This window comes from Phoenix dactylifera, chromosome 1 (assembly GCF_051530095.1).
Source record: "Phoenix dactylifera cultivar Ajwa chromosome 1, Ajwa_hap1_PhDact_Kaust_v1.1, whole genome shotgun sequence".
Classification (NCBI taxonomy): Eukaryota; Viridiplantae; Streptophyta; class Magnoliopsida; order Arecales; family Arecaceae; genus Phoenix; species Phoenix dactylifera.
Window position 1 is genome coordinate 7,867,330 of NC_143190.1, and position 26,406 is coordinate 7,893,735.

Sequence of the window (26,406 nt, forward strand, 5' to 3'; positions counted from 1 at the left end):
ATGGCCCCATCCCACATATAGATAACAAGATAGGAGGAAGTATGAAATTCTTAATAAATTATCTGGAAATACACAAATAGTAGGGAGAGGAAGGCAAAAATGGATTTGCATCTTTCTAGTATAGAAGAACAGTATCGAAGTCTACCACTTTGCCATGTTATCTTATGCAATCTTTTTACATTTTATGGTAGCTTGAGGGTAGTTTTCAGCCCAAATCTCATGTTTGTGATATAATAATGCTTGTCTAGATAGACAATTAACATGACAAATAGAATTTAATCTAGCTTATTGTTATCTCAATTCTCAAGTAACTTGCTCCTGTATTCTCTGGTTCCGAAGCTAATGACTGCCTAAAACTAAGAAGCTCAGGTAAAGGAACCACCTTATTCGATAAACCTAGGAAAGAAACATTTAAAATGACATGCTACTTCCATCCCTTTCTGTCTTTGAAAAAAAAAATGGTGCAATACGAAGAGCTATTGTGCTGGGCAACAAGGTTGGGCATGTGGTGCTTAAGGTCCTGTATGAATGCAATGGCAAATGTTATGGGTACGTTAGTGATGGGCCCATTTGAAGCTTAAGGACTAGTTTGATCAGGGAAGCTCTCAAATGGCAAAATTTATTTTAATATATAACACCAACTTCAGAGGCCCAATCGTAAGACATCTCTCATTATCTGCAACTCTTTTTTTTTTTCTTTCTTTTTATTTTTTTTTTCTTTGTACACGATATCTCTCTTTTCTTCTCAGTCATTTGCACTGCACATTCAAAATTTTATTTTCTGAATACTAACTATTAAATTTCAATATTTAGATGATATTGATATTATAATTTTCTTTTAAGACTCAATAATCCAAGATGAAATTTCTTGAACAGGAAACAGCTGTTTTTGAGTAATGCTACAGAGTGTTGGTTATATGCAATGTTACTCCCATCACTCTCTCCCTTTTTTTCTTTTTCTTTTTCTTCTTTTGAGATTTTTCACATGAGGATTGCGATCACCAATCGTAATACTACTCTCACCAAAATATGATTTAACTGGAGAGTTTTGATCAAAAACGATCGTCCAGTACCGGTGGCAAACACCCCTTTCCTTTTTTCCCAATAACTCAGTCATTTGGCATAATCATTCCTTTCTAGCAATCTATCTAATTTGAACGTCAGCTTCGAAAAATATTGTTATCAAAGCTCTTGCAAGGCAAAGATGGTGTCTAGCAATTTTCCAGTCTCAAAAAACAACTAGCATGTTTCAATGAGCATGTAATAGTATGTTACATCATTTGCTGGTTGACCAGATTATATACAATCTAATGTCATTGGAGCAAATAAATCTTACCTTACGTAGCCATCAAAAGTGGAAGTAATCAAACTTTCTAGGGCTTGACTAGATTATATACAATCTAATGTCATTGGAGCAAATAAATCTTACCTTACCTAGCCATCAAAAGTGGAAGTAATCAAACCTTCTAGGGCTTGACTAGATTATATACAATCTAATGTCATTGGAGCAAATAAATCTTACCTTACCTAGCAATCAAAAGTGTAAGTAATCCAACCTTCTAGGGCTTGTGTAGAAGTCAATTCTATTGTCATCATATCTTACACCATTTACATTATTATTTGGCCGGCAAGAGCCAAGAGCATACACTGCTCTAATGACATGGCATCAAATCCAATTGGTCTATGCCTTGAGAAACAATCAAACCACATAGTGCTTATCTAGAAAATCATGTATATTGTCAACTTATATTGATTGCACCCATGAGTTAAAGGTCAAAATCTCTTGGCAGCGCTTGCAATCAAAACAAACAAAATCGCCGGCCGAGACGAATTTTATGCTCTTCAGCTCTTGACCCTTCCATTGTTTTAATTGTATTCATTGGCCTCCTCGATTCATCTGGATAACTATTAAGCCTATGAAGTGGACACCTAAAACCTCCACCACACCATTGATCCATTCCTATCTGCATGACACTAATCTTGAGTTGCTGCCTTTGAGCCTATCATCACATCATTGCTGACAAACGGATAAATTTGATCATCTATTAAAGAAATTTTCCCAGTGGTTGTTTAATTTTAGTCGGGAAGCTTTAAGACAAAACATAGTTCAATTTGGTTGCTGATACGGATTTCATATCGACGTCGAAAGCCAGAACCTATTTCAATTTGTGTGGAAGTTGAAATGTCTTTTGACAATGATATAAAACCATATCAAATGTTCTAAACGTCCGATAGTCTTTGGAATTTAAAGACCTTTAGAATATATACAGCTTTTTTAAAATCTAGATGGACTCGCTGGTTTTTACTAAATTATATAATGATAAACATGCTTGCCAGGTCGAGTCGATGGGCAGTAAGAGACCTTCAAGTGTTGGAGTACTGAAGGTGACTTGGCATCCGGATTAGGCTACGAAATAAGGTTTTGTGACAATATTTGGTCGTTGAGGCAAGGATTGGAAAGCATAGTCTCGTGTGGTTGCTAACTTCAATCATTTATTTGCTACTTCCAAAAAAGATTGCCTTCCATTGTGGGCAATTGGGAACACTGAAAATACTAGTGAGACACCCAAACAATGTTCTTAAGAAAAAAAAAAAGGAAAGGAACAGTGCAACAAGAAGGATAAAGAGATACACATAAGGCCGACGAAGATATCAAAATTTAATTTTGGAACTTATAAATTAAAACTATTGAAGGAGGCTCAACAAATCTACCAAATGAAGAAGAAATTCTTTCATAAACAGAAAGATCTGAATCGAGAAGCAGATTGCCTTTGGAATGGACTCGGTTCTTAAAGCATAACACTCAGGCCGATTTTAGTAAAGAAACACTCAGTAAGATCCTTCAGGACCTGAAAAAGAGGGTGCAAATAATGAATTTCTATTCACGAATATTCAAAATAAATTTTTGTAAATTAAATATAAAAAGTTATTTTTTGCATGTCGATCGCTCTCAAATCTTTTTTTCCTTTTAAAGAAATATCATTTTCGTTTGAAATAATCAACTAGTGTATAGCTCTCAAGAAACTCTTCTAGCCACCCTGTGCTTGTGCAACTGGGGCATCATCCAAGCTGAGTGCTCGGCTCTCATGCACCATATACATAGTCTTCTGTAACGAAGGCCGCATGGAATCAAATCCATAGGATATATTTTTGAGAATAGATTTTTTTTTTTTTTTTCTTTCTGAGAATGCAAGCCTATGGGTATATGCTGTTTGGTTAGTAATTTGTAATTGCTTCATAACTTGGAAACTACTAAGTAGGGATTAACTAGAGAAGCAAACGGCTTCTTTTTTGCCCTCAAAATCAACTCTTTCAATTTCTCATTACTTGTCCTCGATAGTTCCGTTGACAGTCTTCCTCTCTTCTAAAACCTTTTTTGTTCCCCCAAGAACAATGACCATATAATGTTTCATCTGGAGAGTTGGAGCCAATGATTTGCCTGAACACGTCCATATCGAACACACACTCTTGGCAGTCACCTGTTAACTTTAGTAGTTGATGCACAGAACAAAATATAGTCACATGAATTCTTAAACAAAATATAGTCGATCTTATGGACGCAACAACAACAAGGTGTATGAAAAAATTTCACAAAAAAAATTTCCACCATCTTAAAATCGCATAATTGGGCTATGAATGTATTTTGTTAACGTATGACGTGCAAGTCCAATATTTCCATCTTCATGATTGCTTATGGTTCAATTATCTCAGGGTCTCACCATACGAATGGAACCAATAAAAAGATCCATTCATGGAAACCTTATAAAGAGGTGGTAGGAATCCACCATATACTTTCTATGGAGAAATTATTGCGCACACTGCATGCACCATTGTAGCCATGCATATAGCCAATTGCAGCTGCTAGTTTCTACAATAATGCATCAAGATACGTGCTTGATAAATGAGGCCCATAAAAATCAGCATGGTGCAACAATTTCTCGACATTGCATCGCCGGTTGCCAATAGAATCATCCAATTGGGAATGACAACGTAGAAAGTACATGATGATACGAACCTTACTTGGTGGACACCACAATACGATATCTTTTAAGGTTCAAAACTGAAAACATTAAACAAAGAAATTGAAAGGAGATGATAAGCTTTTTTTTTGGGTAAATGAGATGATAAGCTTTCAAGCTTTAAAATTTTCAACATTTTGAGTCTAGAATTCATAGTAATCCTACCAAAAAGGGAAAAAAAAACCAATAAAGTTGCCACAACATACAACCATATTAGAAAGCGACCATTTATCACAAGAACATGTTAAGGTGACCTCTTTCCCCATCCAATCAAACACCGTAGGGGATAAAAGAATAAAAAAGAAACATCATAACTATATTTTATATTTATTACACTCGCCCTCAAATGTCGGCCCTACTTTTCTTTAATAGGTGAGCACCTCTTATCCCAAAAGCTTAAGTTGATAGGATGAGGTAGATTTATTTATATATTTTATATTTTCTTATATTATTGAAATTACCTTTTACCTATGTAGACATGCATGTGAAGATGTAGTTGCTCTATAGGGAATTGAGATTCCAAAGTATTTTGACATATGTATTGAGGAGGGTGCCTAACCCCACATATTAACATAAGAGACTTTTAGTTTTGTTCCATCTACGCCCCGGTATGTAATTGGGTTTCCATCTCTTCTGTTTTTTCTTTAAACATGTATATTGAGAAGGAAATATTAAAGTTAATTGACTTAGTGCTGGTAATTGATAGTGGAGAATAAGGAATTTTCGTTGTCTAAATTTCCTAGATCCATGTTGTTGACTGAAATCCAATGATACAACTTCTTATTTTGCTTGGCTTAAAAAAAAAAAAGAAGAAAAAACCTTAAATTTTAGTTCAAAATCACCTACTTTATGACCATGTTTAGGTTGTTTTTATTTCTTCTTTGGATACATGTTTTGATCGGTTTGAATGGAGTTATTTAGCTCTTAGACCTTAAGAGATCATCATCTATCACCTGCCATGACTTCACATGGTTGACAAGGCATGCATAAAAGAGATGCAACATGCATGAAGTTGGTGATGTTTTCATAAGCAAAGAAAGACGTAGATCTTGCGTGTGCCAAAAAACTTCTTCCATGTTAGTTGAGTTCTTTGTTATATATCACCTCAAGCTACTAGCAAGGACCACTGCAGAAGGTCAATCCCTCGAGGATACATGGAGGTCAGGGCTCGTCCCCGGTAAATATTGGATCAAACAATTAGAGATCATGGCATTGATCTTTTGTTTTTTCAAGAAATTAGGTATTGTTTTCTACCAAGATAATAGATACTCTCAACAAATCCTCCTCCTCCATGCGCCGGCAGAAAACAAGTTCAGCAGTATGGTGAATGAAACAACATTCATTGAATGAGAAAATTTTGTCACAGTCATAAACATACGATTCAAGAGAAAATAAAGAAATAGATGGGACAGAATATGTGTGCAATCTTTCCAAAGAAAGAGGAAGAGGAAGGAGCTTATAAAATGAATTATGTAACAATCTAATTTTGATGGAGAAGTATAACTCTGTCTTTGTTTTTAATCATCCTCCTCCCACAGAATGTCACTAGATATATATCCTCCTTATGTCCTCACCTGCATGCACCTGATCCTACTAGAGCAACATAAAAGTTAGATTAACTATCATTTAATTAAATATTAGCAATTCAAAATTAAACTTATGTATGTAAAAAGGAAATTTTTATTTTAGTTAAAAACTGTTGGTTCAATTAATTGCTACCTGTCCCTTGAGGGTTTGCCCTATAAAGGAGGACTCTTGGGACATTGTCTCCAATAAAACTTCAAAAATTCATGAAGTAATGAAATCCCAATATAAAGGTGGAACTAATAGATGGCAAAAGCCTTTCCTACTCATTGTTTTTTTTATAAACAAACGTCTTTGCAGAATAAGAATCCAAACTCAAGAAATGCATGAAACACAAGCAAGAAAACGTGAACAACAGAAGAACAAAAAAAAGGCTACTTATATAAAGTTTTATCAATATTATTAAGCATCATTTATCATGAGACCACGAGTGGGGTTACAAAGGAAAAGCATCACTGCAGCAACAAAACCCACAAGCTGCTAACACCCAAAATCAGATGCCCCCTAGTTTCCATTCCCCTTTCCCTTCCCCTTCTGGGTGTAGATGTAGTCAGTGTGGGCCATCAGAGTCCTTTTGGTCAAGCATTCCTCCTCGCTAAACCCCTCACATCCTTCAACTTTCTCAGAGATCTCCTGCTCCACAGCCTACAAAGTTAGAATCACAAAGACAAGACTCCAACTTAAGCAAACTCAAATACTTCCCACTGCCAAAAATCCAACCAAAGGCTAGTAATCAAAGTACTGGAGACAAAATGGATGATAGAGTACCTCAAGAGAGTTTAGCTTAGGATCCACTGGTTCAGGCCTGGCTGCTTCCGTGAGGGACACAAGGAGGAGGAGGGCTATGAACACGAGGGTGATGTTCTTGGACATGGTGGAGTTTGGACTTGGAGAAATTGGAGGAGAGAGAGCAATGTTTTAATGGCTTCGGATGGCTGCGGGGTGGTGGGGGTTTTGGGGGGTTTAAATAGGTGGTGATGCAATATTCTATTGCCCCCATTAACGGGAATTTAATGTGCAAATCTTTTGTTGCCGTCATAGAAATGGAATTTAAAATACATCTCTTTTTGAGTAACCATATTATAACCGTTATAATATTTTCGGCCATTGGTTATGTTATTGATGTAAATAACATGAAAAAATAATAATAAATTTTTCATTATTTTCTATTATTTTTCGTTATTTCAAAATATTGAATGGAAGAAAATATTTAGATTTTTCTACTACCTAAGTATAAATCTAGTATACTTATTTTTCTATTATCTAATATAGTCTCTTTTTTCAAATACGGACCCTAAACTGCACAAACTGTGCACGCACGCAATAAGAGGTAGGGTGTAAGCTTGCTTAGCAGTGCATACACCAAAGGTTAGCAAATAAATATGAATGCATTTGAATGAAGTTTCTTCTTCTTTCTCTCTCTCTCTCGCCCCCTGAGGTGCATGATAGGTTGTCTAAAAACTGAAGTAAGAGGAGCGCTAACTTAGTTCTCTTATTTCAACATAATAAATTTTATTCAATCAAATAATCTTTTTCAGCATCCATGCATAGTATCAATGAAAGGGGTATTTTTGAAACCTTCAAATAAAATCATAAAAATACATCCTTTTGGTACTTAATCCACTTTAACCACGATAAAACTAGTTGGAAGAGGAATCGAGTAATTTTATCTCGTGAAAGAAGTATTTGAATTTATATAACTTGTCCTTATTAAAGTTATGTCTAGAACTAGAAAACATCAAGTTATTGCTCCACACAAGGCTTCATTTGTGTTATCGTGGTTTATTTTAGCCAAAATAGGAGGCTAGAAGATTTTGAGAAGAACCAAGATATATTGCAAAATCAACAATATAAATGAATCAAAAGATCTTTTCTCCAAAAAAAGAGAATCGAGATACCTAAATATCAACCAATAATGTGTTCAAGATTACCTACCATCTTTAATCATCATTTATGTTATTTCTAACCAAATAATGATTCCTTTAATGCAGCCAAAGAAAGGTAGGAAGTCATGACCGGTGTGTTGATATTATTTCAAATGATTTCTTAGGCTATACCAGGCTATATTGGCAGTGCCAATAAATGCTAAGATTTTATATGTCGAAATGGATTGGATCGATACATATAGCAATTGCTGTATGTGGCACACAATTAGATGGAGGAATGGATTTGGTCCATCCGGATTTCACAACTTCTCATTAATTGAACCTATTATCATGTATTTTACTAAGTGCATCTTAAAAACATAGTAGGATATGATGAAACCATTGAAGTGCTAGATTATTTGGATGTCCTAGTGATTTTTTATGAATTAGTTGTGGTCGCAATATCTTACGACCTCGACCGGTTCCTTTATATATAGTATAGTGGCAAAAGCTTAATACTAGTAAATATCAATCTCTCCAATATAATGTTAACTATAATGAAAAATTTGATATGAACCTAATCTAATTACCATCGATATCTAACCATCTAGCTAGGATCTTACCTAATTTGCACAATAAAATGCAGCTAACAAGATTCAAATATCATTTTTCTCTTAAATATAGTTTTCCTTATTTACAAACGTGACAAGTTACCAAGTTTGATTTGGGTTCTCTCTTTTTTTTTAATTTTTTGATAACAAGGTTCTCAAAAACTTTCAAGTTGAATTTAGGTTGGTATATAAACCTATGCGAACACTATTATTACGTTTTTAAGGACTATCATTGCATCTAAAATAGGCAAAGAATGTCGAGAAATGATATGAAAAAATAAGTACTCTTTTTTAACCCAAGCCTTGAATTTTACACACGTATTTTGTGTTTTAAGAGGAGAAGGGGACAAGTCTTTAGGCCACGTGGAGGCTTGGCTTCAACAATCATATAGACTTAGCCAAAGTTGCTAAAAATTACACAAAGGAATGATTTTTTTAATTTCTTATATTTTTAGAATAATTGGCCAACATGTTTACAATGCAATAATTTAGATATCTATCAAATTACTTTAAAAAAAAAGGTGCTAACTTAGCATACTAGCAAAGTCTGTTTTTCTTTATCCTAGATGCTAGGATTCAAATTTCACCTTCAATAGTTGGGTTGATTTAAGGACATTGAGTGAGAGATAAAAGAGAAAAATTGGAGTTTCTTCTTCTTCTTCCTCTTCAAAAGAAAAAAAAATGTAGACTTTCATAAAGAATTTTTTCATACATTTTAAAAGTGTAATTATAAACCATAATTTGGACAAAAAATATATAGGGGTATTATGACCAAGTAAAGATGACTACATTATTGTTAAAATATATGACAAGAGAAATTTGTAAATCCTCTTTCTCCCAATTAACATCATTGTAAGTCCTTGTAAATCTTTGTAACTTTCATCTCTTTAATAAATTTGGGGGGAAGCTCCTCGCTTCTTTCCTTTTTTATCCAACCAAAAAAGACAATATAAATTTGTTACAATGAATTATTTAATTTTGTATCTATTTGAATGAATTAATATTTATCCAACAAAAAAAGACAATATAAACTTGTTACAATGAATTATTTGATTTTGTATCTATTTGAATGAATTAATATTTCTCATCCTATTTTGTATCTCCACATGATTGTGATGATATTTAATAATTACTTTAGATGTGGTGTGCTATGAAATGCCTTTATTCTTAAGTTTTCTAGTTGAAAGTGATATATGTATTAAACAAGTCAATATTACAAAAAATAGAGTATTAACTTACAATCTTGTAAAATGGCAAGTAATTGAAAAAGAGGGATTGAAGATGATCACCTAATAGTGATAACCCAATCTTATTAACTAGAGATACTAAATGAAGGTTTAAAGGGTAACAATAAGTTTTTTGAGGGCGATTGGAGAAGCACAAAATAATATGGAGTATATTACTCTAAAGCCTCACTTTGGCAAAAGTATTTTTTAAGCACAATGACAATAGGAAAGGCATTGATCCCGAATGTGTTTCTAGCCAATTGTGCATGGTAATTTTTTTGTTGGATAAGATCCTTGAAGAATTCTCTTATATGATATTTAATTAGGACATTTTTAAATCACTTATGAATCCAAGATACGAGCACAAAGCCGCAATGTGCTAATTTGAATGAATTGGACAAAGTCAATGTTATATATGTATCATGTGAAATTTGTAGCAATTAGCCTAGGTAAGATTTTGTTCACTATACACTTGCAATTGGATATGATAACACTAAGTACCATAAAGTACCTTTATCCATTGCATAGTATTTACATCCCAAATATATATTTTAATTGTTTTACATGCTTTTTAAAATTTTGAAACATAGAGGAGATTGTTGGATTTTTATTTTAATATTATTGTGATTCAAAATTCTATATTTATTTTATTTTTCATATTTCATTTTATTTACTTTTTGCAAAGTTTTAGATATATCTCTTGAGAATATGGTAGTTATGCTCCAAGAGATGTATCTTTTTTTTCTTGAGACCACTCTTAGTGAAAGGATGTGTTCCTTTATTAGAAGAGTTGCATGGAGGGACACTTCTTAGGTATCATACTTCTTGGCTTACATCTTTTTGAGACCTATTAGAGGACCATAGGGTAGTCTCTAGGATGCTAAAAGAGACCAACTAGTGAGTGTGAATATTTGAGAATTCCTTATATATTGGTCCTCATTTCTAGAGTTTTACTTTGTCGTATTCTCTTCAAAATTTGAACTTACACTAATCTGCATTCACTTTTAATTATCTTGTTTAGAGTTCGCCTCAAGATGACTATGAAGCAGCATATTGTATCTTGCAATTAGGTCGCTTAACTATTTATATAAGACAGGACAAATTCTACTCCAAAGGGTGTTAGCTAACCAAATAAACTCAAAAAATTTAATTTAACAAAGAAGGGGTTAATGATGTATATCGGGGTTAATGATGTATATCCGGCTTAATGCCCCCACTATGTAACTCGAACTATGCACTTTGAGAGATAACTAAGTCAGAACAACTAGAATCGAAATGATAAATGATTACAAATAATCAAATAGACAACTAAATTGGAAGGGATTTGAATACGAATGGTAACTTACTCTACTCCATTGGATACCTGAATCGATCCGACCCTAATGGGGTAGATTCTATCCAATCTATTTAGAGTCGGCAGCAGGGATGGATCTTATTTTAAAATCCATAGTGGATGGAGGGCATATATAGATACTAGAAATGCCAGTCCTGAACCTAACCCAATTATGTAAATCTTTTGATGATTATAATGATAATAGAGAAGAAAGTATTGTGATCGACCATAAGAAAGATTAACCATGTGAAATGCTACAAAATAAATGCTTAGTTGTTTGTTTTTTTAGTTGATTGTTTTTCTTAGTTCAAAAGACATTTCACTTCTTAAAGAATAATATTTATATTCTTCATTTTTGTTATTGTTGAAAATTTGGTTTATTATATTGTACTCCTTCAACTCCTATTTTATTTCATGTTATATGAAGTATCGAGATTTATATTTTTTTATTTATTTAATTTGTATGCAACAATAGAATGATTTTTGCAACTTTACTTGTCCTTACCTATCCTACACCATCTATCTCTACTTGCAAGGCAGATATAGGTAACGACCTACTCGACTCACAGCCATCTCATTGTCATCCTTAAATTTAAGCTCATGACCTCCAACATGCTTGAGCTTTGATACTCTGTTAATTAACCAATTTGTGCTAAAACCTAAGGTGATAGGGAAATGATCAACATTATTGTATGTCAAACTTAACGAAGAGAGCATTATCCATAGCTTGTCTTCAACTAAGGATGGTTTTCTGTCTTATTATTTATTTATACTTTCTTGTTTTAATGTATCATATACTAATTATTTTATTTTATAAAATAGCAAACATGATATTTTTCCAACAAATTTTATATGTGGAGATAAGCTTTTTTATTGTCCTTAAGAAAAAGCTTTTCTATTGTTTTTATCCCACTTTTATCTCTCCCATTTTTTCAATGAAATGAGTGGTGCTTTATTGAAATTTTCCTATTAAAAAATCCACCATGGATCCAAATTGTAGGAACTTATATATATATATACTTCATTTTACTATTTATTTCCTTATGGTTATTACAATGTATGCAATAGATAATTTGGATATCGACTCATCCATTTTATTAGGCTTCATGATTAATTAAATTATGAAGGACATGGCTTTCATAAAGGCTAACCAAGCAGCTGATTGGTTGCCTTCCTGTGTGGTTGATCACAGTAGACCTGAGTTATGGAATGTCTCCACTGAATTATTGGCTTATCTTTAGGATATATTGATAGTAGATGCGAGTAGGTATATTTATTCAAGGGTTCTATAGAGCAGCTGTTTCAACAAAAAAAGTGAGACAAAACACATGGTTTTTAATGTCATTTTAAGGATTTAGATACATAACTAAAAGAAATATAGAAATAGCACATAGTTTTGTAACAAGATATTTATTAGAGGGTTTGAATAAGAGATATTGTTTTCCATATTAATTATATGACTCAAAATTTAACACGACTTGTCTTATGAAGTATCTGTCCTTTCATTAGTTTAAACTTTTGATCATGATGGAGGGACACATTTGCTACACATGAAATAGTGCATCCTTTAGTATGTACACATATAAGAAGTTAGGACGAGATGAGATCACCACTTCTAAGTAATGGACTTCCTTGAATTCTTCCTTAGCCTTAGATGTCCTTCCTATCATAGATTCTCGAACCTCCGACAGAGGTGGTTGAGAACTAGATTAACTGATACATGCACCTTTGCCTATGTGCCAATGGTGCGAAAGGCTTAAGTAATCATAATATCCTAACAGATCTGCATACCAATCTCTGCAGCCATCATCCTTGGAGACCATCTATACATGCAGTTGATCTCATTTCAGTTGAGGGAGCAACATCCTTGTGACAACTCTGACTTGAATTCAATTATTTTTGTTAAAATGGGAGGGGTTGCCACACAATTCATAGAATTAAGGAATCTATTCGAAGAGCCAGGATACAATGAGATTGAGAACAACTAATTCTCCTACTACAATGAAAAGGCACACTCTGCTCCAATTAGGGGTACTACTTTTCTCGAGTTGCCCTATGTTTTGATTTCCATATGTAGGGCTAGCTCTAACCTCATATAGTAAGACCCTGATGACACATGAAAACTGCTCTAGTGTTAGAAGTGTAAAATACTTATTTCATAACCACATATACAAGCTATATAGTAATACAGAGATTATGCCACCTATAACATGATGTATGTTCTCAGAATAATAACTAGGTATTGATGAATATCTCATTCGGTACATCGCCTAGTGCATGAGGCTACAATCCCAGAACATAGCCTTTGCATGAAGGTAAATATGTAGAATTTTTTTGAGACATAAGACAACCTTGACATTGTTGTCTGTTTTATGAAAATGATGCATTACAATTAAATTAAAGAGGGCTGCAAAGCAAAAACAAGTCATTTCTTCTTTCAAACAATACATAATGGCATATAAAAGTCTGAGGCAAGCAAAAGTTAGCATGCAACGTGATTTCAGGGGATCTTGCTATCCCAAGTCAAGTAGGGAAATTTGGTTTCACATGAAAAGTTTCAAGTAAATCCAATACTTCCCTGAAACTAGGGATGGCCTCACCAAGGTTGGAGTGACTTTCATGTGCAAACGATAAAAACTGCAATGTGCCCTCCACTTCCAACAGTTAAAAAGACTTCAAGAAGATTCAAAGAATGAGGCCATTATGTTCTAATTGATTAGATCCTTTAAGTGGACTTCTCTCCCTCTCTCTCTCTCTCTCTCTCTCTCTCTCTCTCAAGGGCAAAAAAAAAAAAAGAAGAGAAATGCTATGGTAACCCAGAAAAGTCACTCTGGTGGTTTGCACCAATCACTTGACTTCATTTAATGGCACACTTCATGATGCCAATTCAAAGGATTGACCATACTTTGACAATACACCACACTAGCTGAATGATTTTTGGGTGACTTACTTGAGTTACTTAAGCATTATTTGGAAAAGAAAGGGGGTGGAGTTGTTCCTATTAACATTAAGATATTCAGGGAAAAAATCTTCCATTTCATATAATTTGAAAGTAGAATAATCAGATTTGTTAGATTTGCGTTTATTTCACTAGTTTATATACTAAGACGACCTTTCGCCTCCTCTCTTATGAATGTTCAAATATCTAGTAAACAACAACTATAGATGTTGATTTCATCTCTTATATCTTAAACTCAATAACAATAACAACGGAAGCTTCCATTATTTAATTTCTCTTCTCGATTCGAATTGATGCCACAAGGTGGCGATAATTCGCAACATTTCCACCATGCATGCAAATGATTCAAAAGAAAAACACCCTTTCAGAAGATTTCAAATTTTTTCTTTGGGTTTCTGAAAAACTACACCTAGATTCAGGAGGATGTGAAAACGAGCATTGCCGCTAGGTTTGGTATCTATGTACCAAGTGTCATCATAGATTTAGTGTGATGAATCTTGGATGCGTGGGAGAGTTGAGGGAAACTAATAGCCTGTCTTTATGGTGCAGAACTTTGACAAACCTGAGAGGAGCTCAATGCCTAGAGCTTTGCATTCAGATGTTTGCATCATTAGTCTAATCTATAGAGAGGTTTTTCTTGGTGAATAAATTAAGGTGCCGTCCAATATTTCTCCATTATGATTCCTATCATGTATAGATATTAAATAGATTAAAAATAATATGTGGCATGTCGCGACTCAAGCACTTTAGTGTGAACACCATAAAAACAATTTATCCTTGGTGATCAACTTGGAGACAATTGTGGCGAACAACAACAATGACTTCACAGTAGCAAAATGCTTTCTTGAAAGCATTGAGAATGAAATCCCAAATATATTATTCCAATAACATAATAGTCAACAAAGGTTAGCATCATTTTGACTACAAATGCGGCATGACCTATTATTCACAACACGCGGCTTCCAAATCCTCATGCTAAATAACATTTTAAACCAAGCTTAGATAATGGCCTACATTGCACCAAGACATCATAGTTATATATGCTCGACAAGCATTGACAGCAAACTTTGTCATTGTTTCTTTCTTTTTTATTTTTTTTGGAAGAAAATGAACCAAAGCAACAATAGGTCGATCAAATGCTGAGGCCACGCCAATGCATCTATAGCAATAATTCTCACAAACAGGATGGACTCCATTTGTTATAGTGTCGATTTCTGCAAGCCAACTTCGCTAACCATCTGTTGGTCTGTTCTTCTCAATTCTAGTGTATGGAACAAAGAAGTCATCCTAACTCAAGATTTTGAGTTCCCTACATCTTGAGATGATATGTTCAAGATTTTGTTAAACTGCACATCATGGTCTGCCGTATCGGTCGGTACAGGTCGGTACCGACCGGTACATATCGGTACCGGACCCTACCAGTACGGTACAGCTACATTTTCGGTACCGAACCGTACCGACCGGTACCGAACCGTACCGACCGGTACCGAACCGTACCGACCGGTACCGAACCGTACCGACCAGTACCGGCGCGTACCGGTCCGGTACCGACTCATACTGACCCGTCCGTACCGACTCCAAATTTTTTTTGGCTTTTAGCCCCATCGGTACGGTACCGGTTCAGCTCGGTTTGGTTCGGTACCGTACCGGTACCAATGTCCACTGGTACGTCCGTACAATCAGTACCGCGTACCTTGCTGCACATCTGTAATTCTAGCTCTCTGACAACTCCTTAGCATCTGTATAGAAAATGACCTGATTAAGATTGCGATGAATACAAAATCTCATATCTTATAAAACAACTGCTTGCCCCTCATTTTGACCATTGAACCTCATTTCTGTTTGTCTAATTTATTCATCATCTGCAGCTCTTCTTCTGAACTTGCATCTGTCCTTTCGCTTATCATCTTCAAAAGAAAAAAAAAAGTGGAATGTGAATATGCCACAAACAAGCCAAAGTATTCAAGTCATAAATAATGTATTGCTTGCCAATACCACTATTCAGAGCTCTGAAGTGCTTCAAGAGGTTTCAAAGCCAATTCCACTTTAGTAGTTAAAGAGTTTAGAGCATCACTATACTCATGATCAACTGACAGAATCTTACATTTGACATGGCCATGCATGATCCTTGGTAAGGCAGCAGTCTTGTGACTTATGGGATCTGTCCGATTCTTTCAGCATTTCCTTTCTCATGCGTAGCCATGTTTGCACGTAAAGATGTTATTGGATCTTGCCTCCAACTAATAACTAAACCACCTTTATATGTATCTTGCCATTGCAGCAAAATACATTTACTTGTGACTGCTAATAACCATATCTTTACATTTATTTCCAAGGAAGATAACGAAGGACAATCAAAAGTCCGTGACATAAGATCATCATCCTTCTCATCTTAATATATTCTCTCTAGTAACTGGCAAGAGAGGGGAGGAGTGGCCAAAATGGTTGTCACATTGTTATGCACTTTGTAATGGTGCTACGAAATTTGCTTCACGCCTATTTCTTCATTCTCCTTATATCAAGGTCATCCAGGCAGTATTCTTCTTTATGGACCAAATGTAGGGATAAAAGGATTAAACCTTCTAGAGATTTGCTTGTTCTAGCTTTTGTTGGTATGAGGAAGGAAAATAATTCATGAATCTTCATGAGGAGACACTATTTTTTTTTTGGCTAAAACGAATGATTCATATAGTACGAGTATGGATACATCCAATAAGGTTTGAAAACAATAAGTCGCAGAACGCTCTAGGCAACTCTTCCTCTCCAACCTATAAGATACTTTTGGAGTGACTAGCCATATAAGAAGCCATCCAGTCCGTAGCCCGTTTGCCGAGACACTCTACTTCTAATCTGGTCCTTAATTCTGGAGCAGGATATTTCAAGGACTGGTGCTTCTTGTGCTGCTCAAAATCTTGAAGTGGTATAGATAGAGTTCGTCAGGCTCTCAAGACTCAAATCTATGTTGGAAGTCTCTTTTCTCTGTTTTGTCTTCTCTGACTCTGATCGGCAGTTGGTTTCTCTTCTTCCTTCTTTCTTGCTCTAGTTATTTATTCCCTCTCTGGTTCTTATTCTCTGTTTTTCCTTCCTTTTCTTGATTGGGATTTTCCCTCCCTTTGACTTTTTTTACAAAATAAAATAAAATGAAGCAGAAAACTAGTTATTAAATCGTTTGCCAAAATAATGTGAAGATAGAGTAAACAATAAGCAAGCTAGAATGATGAACGATCATAGTCACCATCACCTTCTTTCTCTATATATCCCATCAAAGTTCACTAGGAATCGAAGAGTTCAACCTTCAATTTCGTCTTGGACTTTTGGATACATTTTAGTGCACTTAGGTAGCCAGGTAGCATACTGAATAAGTCCCTTGGTGTTTATATCAAAGATCTAGGAACGAATCTAGCACTGTAGAGGCTTTGGAGCACCAGTAGAGGGCTGTCCACTAATAGATTGACTAAGGCAGGGAGGATAGCGAGAGGGCGGTTTTAGCTTTTGTTTCCCCAAAAAAAAAAAACAAATCAGAGTGCAATCTTTTTTTTTTGAAAAAAAAATCATATTATCGTGTGTTTTAATAGTCCATACCGAAACTCTTGTCTACATATTTCTCCTCTCATTACAAGAAATCATAGTATCTTGAAAATTAAAAAATACTGAGAAAATTAAAAATATCCTGCCCACTATGCTCCCATATTCTTTAAAAGATTTTTTTTTTGCATAAATAGCCTTTCAAATATCAAATTTTGCATTAATACCCTTCTAAAATTGATATTTGCATGCATACCCTTGTCAAACATTTGTTTTACTATTCTACTTTTTTTTATCCTTATTTTTGCATATGTACCCACATCATCAATGTTGTTAAAAATTAATAATTTCAAATTAAAATGACTAAAATACTCTTAATGAGTAGACGTGCAAAAAAAAAAAAATTATATAGCGATGGCGATGGAAAACAAAAAAGTAATTTCAAAATTTTATTTTATTTTTAATTAAAATAAATATGATTTTTATTAATGGTGCTAGAAGAATCGTTATATTAGGGCATTTGTGCAAAAACAGTATTTTATGAGGGTACAAAAATAAATATATATTTTAAGAGGGTATTCATACAAATTTAAATTTTTATAAGGATATTTATGCAAAAAAAATTTAAAAAATATCAAACAAGTATCAAAGGCATCACTAAATCTCCATAATTGAATATTATCCAGATAAGAAATACCCAAAAATTATTTTATATACCATATTTAGAGGCTTCTCGGTTTGCTAACACCTGTCCAGCCTATCACGCCCCCGCCTCTGCGAGGCACGTGAGGCACCTAGTGCCCACGTGGGGGCCACATGAGGGGGGAACACGGGGCTCCCCTGCCAGATATTGTCCGGTTCTGGGGCTTCACGCAAGCATCTTTCACCCCTCCCCGGTTTTGTTTTCCACCCAAAACGCGTCTGCAGGATTAGGAGACATCCGCCTCATATGCCCAGGCTCTGGAACGAGTCTTTTCGATGTGGGACTATTGAGCCTCACACAGCCACTATGATAACAATCTGTTATGTTAAAATTAAGATTTATAATAGTTATTTAAAACTTTTTCGGACCATAAACTGTACTCATTCAAGATATATTTACTATATTATATATTTTAATAGTTATTTTTTATAAAAAAATAATTATTGTCTTTGTAAAAGTAAAAAATGGATAATTTTATTTTATTCTTCATAAAAATGGGCAAAAAAAAGAATAACTCCATTTTATTCTAAAATCATCCTAAATTGCAATGCCATGGTGCCATTTGATGTGATGACATGCTCGGGTTGATAGCAAAGCTGGCTCTAAACTGTTCAATTTTTTAGGCGCGGGCTACTCATTAATGGTAAGGAAGGAGAGCAAGGGTAACCATTTAATGTTCAAAATATAAAACTATATTTTATATAATTAAATATAAAATAAAATTTGAAATTATTTTTTTGTCCTCCATCATGATCATCTTATGTTTCTTTTTTCACATCTACTTATTAAGAGTATTTTAGTCATTTTAATTTAAAAACGTTAATTTTTTAACAATATTAGATGGCGCAAGTATATATGCAAAAATAAGAATGGAAAAGGAGATAGAATAGTAAAAACAAGTATTTTAGGAAGATATATATGTAAATATTAATTTTAGGATGGTATTTATGCAAAATTTGATATTTAGAAAAATATTTATAAAAAAAATTAATTAGAATTCATACTCCACGTAGATCAGTTACTGTGAAAGTGTGGACATTCCATGGTCTGCCTGCCCCTGAGGTAAGGCTGGCCAATCCTAGGGGCCAATTTGAAACAGTTAGCAAGCGTCGACCGCACGAGCTCAATGAAATGTTGCAATCATAACCGTCCAATCATATTGGAGATGACATTTGGTTATGATGGGACATGGATTACGTGGTTGGCACGACCCTATCACGTGGTTGGACCCCATCATGGGGCCCGCATTGTTTGAATGGATCCGTGATCAAACCCAAACTAATCTCGTTGTGGTGGTTGTATACACCCAACGGCAATGTCCTAGCCCCATAGGTCATATAGGTGTGCAACAAGATATTAAAGTCCCATTGGATCGACGTAAATATATCTTACTCATGATAAACAAATTGCTTTTGAATAGGATTTGAGTTTTATTCTAAAGAAAATTGTAGTTCTACATGGGATTTCTCATTAAAATGCTTTAAATTTGGGAACCAGTTTGATGCATTACTGTTGCTGCATTAGTCTTTCATCAGTGGGGCATGTATGTATGTCATTAATGAACTCCCAAACAAAAATCTATACAAGGCTAGTGAGAGAGAGAGAGAGAGATCGCGCTTTGTCAACAAGTTAATCACGGCTTAACTAGGTAATCAATTACAACTAGTTGAGAATTTGTCCAGATTATAGGATTATATAGCTACTAAAAACATATCAAGGTCTGAATTGCTTGTTGGTTGCTACATGCTAGACGTAGGGTTCGGGTTGTTTCCAAAACAATAATTGAACATCTGAGTTATGACATTGACCATTAGATAGCCTCCTGCACAGATCCCTGAACCCTCGTAACTCCTTTATTCATCCATTTGCATGGATTTTGAAGTGACCATTGCGCAATCCAATGGTGGATTTGCATGAAGAAAGATGAATCCATCTTTTCGCTAGAACTTGCTACACACTAATTGTTAGAAACAATAACATCTAAATTATGCCTAGCTAGTAATGCTGTTAATTCCCATTGGCTTAAGGGCCACAAGTTCTTAACATTCAGAATTACACCTAGCTAGTCTTGTTAGAAGCAGTGACATCTAAATACAGCAAGTATCTTGTGCACCTCTTAATGTGAATGAAAATGTTTCAGTTGCGCTTAAAATCGAGAAGAATCATTATCATCAGGTAAATATCTAGCTAAACTACGATGGTTAATTATATCAAGTCAATTTGACAAAGAGTATTCATAGCTATTCCATTAGCATCAGAGTGGGGTATGGAGAGGAGCAGCCCAAAGTCTTAAGAAGGAAAAGAGATACCATTGCAAGCCAAATTATCCCCTGACGGTCCATTCCTTTCGGCAATTAACATATTAAAAGAGAAACTTGGCAAAGAGGGTCACGGCAAAAGGAAAAAGACCCTTAAGAACATAATGAATCCCCCAAGAAAGCAGGAGGGCGCGTTTCTGTGTTACTGTGGAATTAGAGAGAGCCATGTCTTTCTCTCAGCCTCAGCATGAGACGGTGTCAAGCCGACAAAGTAACCTTCCTGGGTAGGAAAGCATGGCCTGGGATGGAGAGAGGCCAACAAGGATTTAAAGGGACCATCCAATGATTCGAGGCTGCACGCTTGAACCAAAAAAATTATATCCTACACTATGTGCATCATGTGGCCGTGCGCCATTTTATCTCAGCTTATTCTTATGGATCGATCACCTAGACAAACATATGATGAATGGAGCCCATAGCTGAGCTAGTCGGCATGGTTAAAGCTATGTTGGTGCACACGGTGCAGGATGTAATTTCTTCTCGAACTGATACAGAGATGGAACATGAAAGTAGCACAACTTAGAGTCAAAAATGTGAGTCAAGTTTAAATCCATATCGACCCAAGAAATTGGCATTGCCTTTAGACATTGGACTAGATTGTTCGAATAAAATGCTAATTGAATTTGAACAATCAAAATAGGCCTTTTGGCCAAGACCAAGCGCAGAAGCAATCAAAATGGGGTTAAAAGCGCGAAGCATTGACCACTTAATCTTGCCTTTTTCATCTTCTATAATGCATGCACGCTCAAGTGGGGACTTTAGTTGGTGGATGGAGTAGGCATATACTCCCCAAGGGATCATGGTGTTTTCTTTCTATCAAGGTTGATTCGATGCAATACTTCATGGTCAGATAAAATTATTTATTCTAAATGGCCAGTAGTTTCAATACACGCCCCAGTTCCAAAATCAATCGAAAGATTCTCAATAATCATAGTAATAATTGCTGAGTTGTCTTTTTCTATATATATATATATTTGAAAAATCTGAGTTATCACCATCATCCTTACTCGTTATTTAGGGAGGGAGACAGCCATACTATAATTACCCAAATTTAGATTTTTAGAGATATGCTACATAGGAATTGAGAACACAATTTATAGTTGCTGAGCAAAGAGGTCTAAACCCTGAGGCAAGTGCCAAATCACTCTTATAGGTCTGCTTAAAATTATCAATTTCTTCAATTTTTGGTCAATCAACATGTATAGTATTTAATGGCGTCAAATGCAGTTCTTAGCTATCCAACATCCAATTTGTTGAGGGTACTAACTCTCCAATTGGTAAAGCCACTGTGGCATGGTTATTGGTGGCTTGGGCATCAGTAATATAGATTTGAATCTTGCTTTTACTATAATTCATGATCTTAATAAATTTTGGCAAGCTTTTTCCAACTTTTTCAAAAAATATATATATATTTTTGATAGAATTGCCTGTGAATATATTGCAGCACGTTGCATGTGGATGGTGAAGGTGAAGATTGGACAGCTTCAGAGCAAGGGAAATAAGTATTCCTTATTATCATTCTAGTGGTTGCACGTCTCCTCAGCTGGGAGTGGAGTTCTTGTTTAAACTTGTGGATAACATTTTCTAAATTGTTACATGGCAATTATTCCATCACTACATAAAATGATCGATGGTACTTCCCTCACTACTTAGGAGGCATAGTTCTTGTGCTATGAATGTGTTGAAACCAAGAAAGAAGGTTTTTAGTTGATGATGTATTGTAAGGTTTTGATAGCCACAATTAGACATTTTGATAGAAGTCTCTAACTGGCTCGGGGTTAAGGCTGCAAATGAGTCGGGTTGACTCGTGACCCAACCCGACCTGCTTAGACTCGACCCGACCTATTTGGAGGACATGTGGGTAGGTCAGGCTCTAAAATTAAACCCGTTCTATTTTTTGAGTTGGGTATGGGTTTAATGAATTTAGACCCGACCCGATCTATTTGAATTTTGGGCAATTTTGGATTTTTAACCTTGGGGGTTAGCACTAAGTTGATTGACTGTATGCGTTCAAATTTGAACTACCCAAGTTAAAGTGTGAACTAGTTAAATTGGTTGGTTAAGACTGTTGGATGCTATATATTCTTTTGTGCATGTCTATTTTAGCAGCAAGGAATTGGTACTCAAAATGCCTTGGTGGTACCAATGCACTACAAGTACTGGTATCGCTGATGTCGTACTATCACTCAAAACCCTTGATATGAGACATCTCGCCATTAGATAGATAAAGATCTAGAATAAAAATTAACAAGAGGATAAGACACGAGAAAGGTCTACAAGAATAGGAATCTCTAATGCCATTATATTAGAAAACTTTTGGATTTGACTGCAGAACCAAACATATAAATTTGTGAAATCATAATTTGTTGATTCAAAATTTAAAAATACATCACAACCCACCTATCTTTGTGTACCTATAAAAGATGCTAACTAGCATGAGTTTTATTAATTAACCTGCTAGCTTTGAACATCATCAGCAAATTAGCAACCAAAGGATAAAACTTCTTTGAAAGCTCTCTTAGTATCTACAAAATAGAAAAAGAGCTCTCTAATGCTAGCAAGCATGAAATTCTACATTTACTTAGATTTCTATATAGTAATTGTTGTTCTTGTTGTTGCTGCCTCTTACAGAAATTAATGAGTCGAAATATTTCGTTATATTCCTGCTGTCACTTTTTCAATATTTTGCAGCATTATAAAGGAGGCAAACATGAGCTTGGTATGTTAACATAAAGCTCAACATTGAAGTTTTGGAATATGATATTCTAACCATTGTACCTTTTGGATCGAGGAGGAGACTGAAGGCACCTTTTAAGAGGAAAAGTAACTTGAGAAGAAAGAGAGGTGAAATAGGGGATGAAGAAAGGAAGATCCGAACTGGACCCGCCTCGGACCTGAATTTTTTGGGCAAGGACCGGATTACACAGGGACCCGACCTCACCCTAATGATCCGTTGGGTTAGAAATTTAGCAATGGATCCGACCCGACCTGATTTTTTATTGAATTGGGTCTGGGTTTAATATTAGGACCCAAACAAAAAATTGCACTGGATCGAGGCCACTCATGAAACTGTTATACAATAACACACTCTAGCTTTTTCATAAAAAGAAATCCAGGTAACCTAAGCAATCTCTGTAACAACTTCCCAACATGTCTCTTTAAGGACAGCATCAACAAATATTTGCTGATAGATTATGGGAATCTTGATCTGATTTCTAGCACAAGCCTGCCTATCTGAAATTTTGATCATTTTAGTATCTTTATAATGACAAATTCTTCTGTCTTTTCTGGTGGAGACAAATTCTTCCGTTTAGTTATGCTCGTATAGGAAAGAAATGTGGAACAGCTATAAGAGGATTCCACAAAGGAAGTCGTTCTGTTTTCTGGCCGGCAGATTGCAGCTGATGCTAATATAGATGGGTTTGCTCTCCTTTAAAGCAGTGGACATTGTAACCTTTAAGCAAGAAAAAACCCATTGCTCCAACCTTTAATCCACGGCGAGGGGGCTTCGTCTCTTTTGTGGAAAGGAAAGAAATAAAAAAAGAGATGAGACGCTAGGGAGTCGAGAACGATCGGACTTGCGAGGGGCATTGAAGGGCAATGCACTATTTTTTGGAAAACTAATAATTTTCTATAAACGTGATATTTCGCTTGCCGTCGTATCTAACCATATTTTGGAGGATCTTCTGTACAGTTAAAAATTATTTTTAGATTGTAGCTAAAGTTTTAAAATTCTGATTTTGGACTCAAATCACTTTTGATGGATGCAAACGCACCCAAACATGCATATAGAGAATGAAGTCATGTTTAACCAGACCGTGATTTTAATAAAAATATTTAAGGTCTCGATTGGTTTGCGCATTTTTTTTTACTAAAATATTTTTTTAAAAAAATTAATATCTGAAAAATAATTTTACATATTTAGCTGACCATTGAAAAATGACATATTTTTACGATGATTTATATTTGATTGAATATTTATATTTTGAACAAAATTGTGTAAAATATTAGTAAAGAAAAACATCATTCCTAATTCTATCTAAAAGTTCACGTATTTTTTGGAAAAAAACTATTGGTAGAAATTAGATTTTTTTTCATATCTGATATATAGATTTTTCATTCTGATGAAATATAAAATTTTTATTTTTATGAAAAAAATTATATTTCTAACTTTAGATATTTCTTCATTTTTTTGTGACCATATTTTTTCTGCTCGTCATCCACGGCAGCAATCGGAAGCCCTGAGCTTTTATATGGAACGATTACTAATCCATTTTCTTCCTTTATTTTTCCTTTTCATTTCGTCCTGAACTTCGCTAATGGAATCACGGAGGATGACCCCAACTAACGTAACCTCTGTGTGGAGAACCGCAGCGGCTTCATCAGGCTTAACGACACGACAACCCATACGAGCTTATAAAACTTGAGCCTAAGCTTGCAACACTCTGCCTACACCAGCCAAGGACCCCAAATGCATGGTTGTTAAGCTCTTTTTTCACGAATTCAGCCAAAAAAAAAGCCTCCATTATATGCTTTTGTTGTGGGGTAATATTTTCTATTCGAACAAAGGGAGGAGACTCATGTACATTATAATTATGCAGATCCAAATTAAACTTCTGATTACTAAGCCAAAAAAAAAAAAAAAATTATGACCATTAAAATAAATTGTTGGACTATATTGTAGCTTATAGATTTTTGGGAAATATTTTAATTGCATAATACTACATAATAGTATAAATATATAACTGTGACAGTCCCTCATGGGTATCATAAACATATTCTCCACATGGTATCGAGCTCTTTTGACCTTGGGCATTTTCTCTCTCTTCCATTGTAGTAGCCAGTGTAGCCAAATATGGCAGCACTTTCTCTACTCCATCTCTACATTCCTCTCCCAATCTTCTTTTTTGGGTTCCTTCCATCTCTAATATCAAAAACTTTTGTCTCAGTCGAGCTCACCTTCACAAACTATTTGACATGGAAGATGTTTCAGACCTTTCTCGAAAGCCCATAAGTAATTGCCCTCATTGAAGGTCAAAGCCCATACCTCAATATGATCTTTCGAACCAGTGTGATACTATGGTATTTAGCTTGATCAATGCCCCCTCTCACCAACTGGTTTTGAAACCCTTCTAAACTATGGATGTGATTCCTCTAGGGAAGAATAGTTAACCCTTGGGCAACTCTTCTTGGATCGATCATGCATCATTTACCATGGTTTGTTTTAAAAATAAGTTCCTAAAGTTCAAAAAAAGGATCTCTCTCCATGCAAGAATCTCCAACAAATTCCTTTCTTTGCCAGCTATGCAACATGAGCCTACTCCTTTCTCAAATCCTCCACCTTAATTCCCACATATTCATTCAAATGCAAATCTTTCCACATTCTTCTCATCCCATGATCCATGCTCTACTTACAACATCTGGACCTGAGGGCATGGCTCCACCAAAATTGGCCAATATTCACATCCATGCAATGACAATCAGGTCTGTAGGAAAGAAAAATATGTGGAAAAGAAAATATTGTGAATAACTTTTTCAACCTACATCATGAGATAGTCATCATGTATATTTATAAATGAGAATGTATAAGAGATTACAACTAGGATAATACAAAGATAGAATAAATAACAAATGGATCCCTATGATCAATCCTAAATTTATGCTATTCAAAATTCAAAATTCAAAATTCAAAACTCGAAATTAAAATTTGAAATTTCTAAAATTATGCATTCTTGACATGTGGCTTGATATGGGGCCGAGATGAAGAAACTGCCAATACCCCCATGCAAACTAAGGTGAGTACCACTGAGGCTTGGAATGCAACTGTTGAAAGTGTTGGAAGGCAAGTCCTTTAGTGAATATATCAGTGAGTTAGTCATTGGAGGAGATGAATTAGACATGAAGCTGACGTAAGCCACTCGCACTCTAATAAAATAAAAATCAATTTCAATATGCTTGGCCCGAGCATGAAACACGGGATTGGCAGGAAGAAATATAGCAAATAAATTATCACACTAAAATATAGAGGCTTGAGAAAGTGAGATACCCAATTCATGTAGTAAAGATCAAATCCAAATTAATTTGGTAGTAGCATTGGCAAGCCCTTTTTATATAGATTTGATACTTGAATGTATCACAGTGCGTTGCTTTTTAGCACTCCAGGATATGAGATTATGACCAAAAAAAATATTAAAGCTGCTTACAGAACACCAGTCATTAGGATCACTAGTCCAATTGGCATCATAATAGGCATGAAGAGAAGA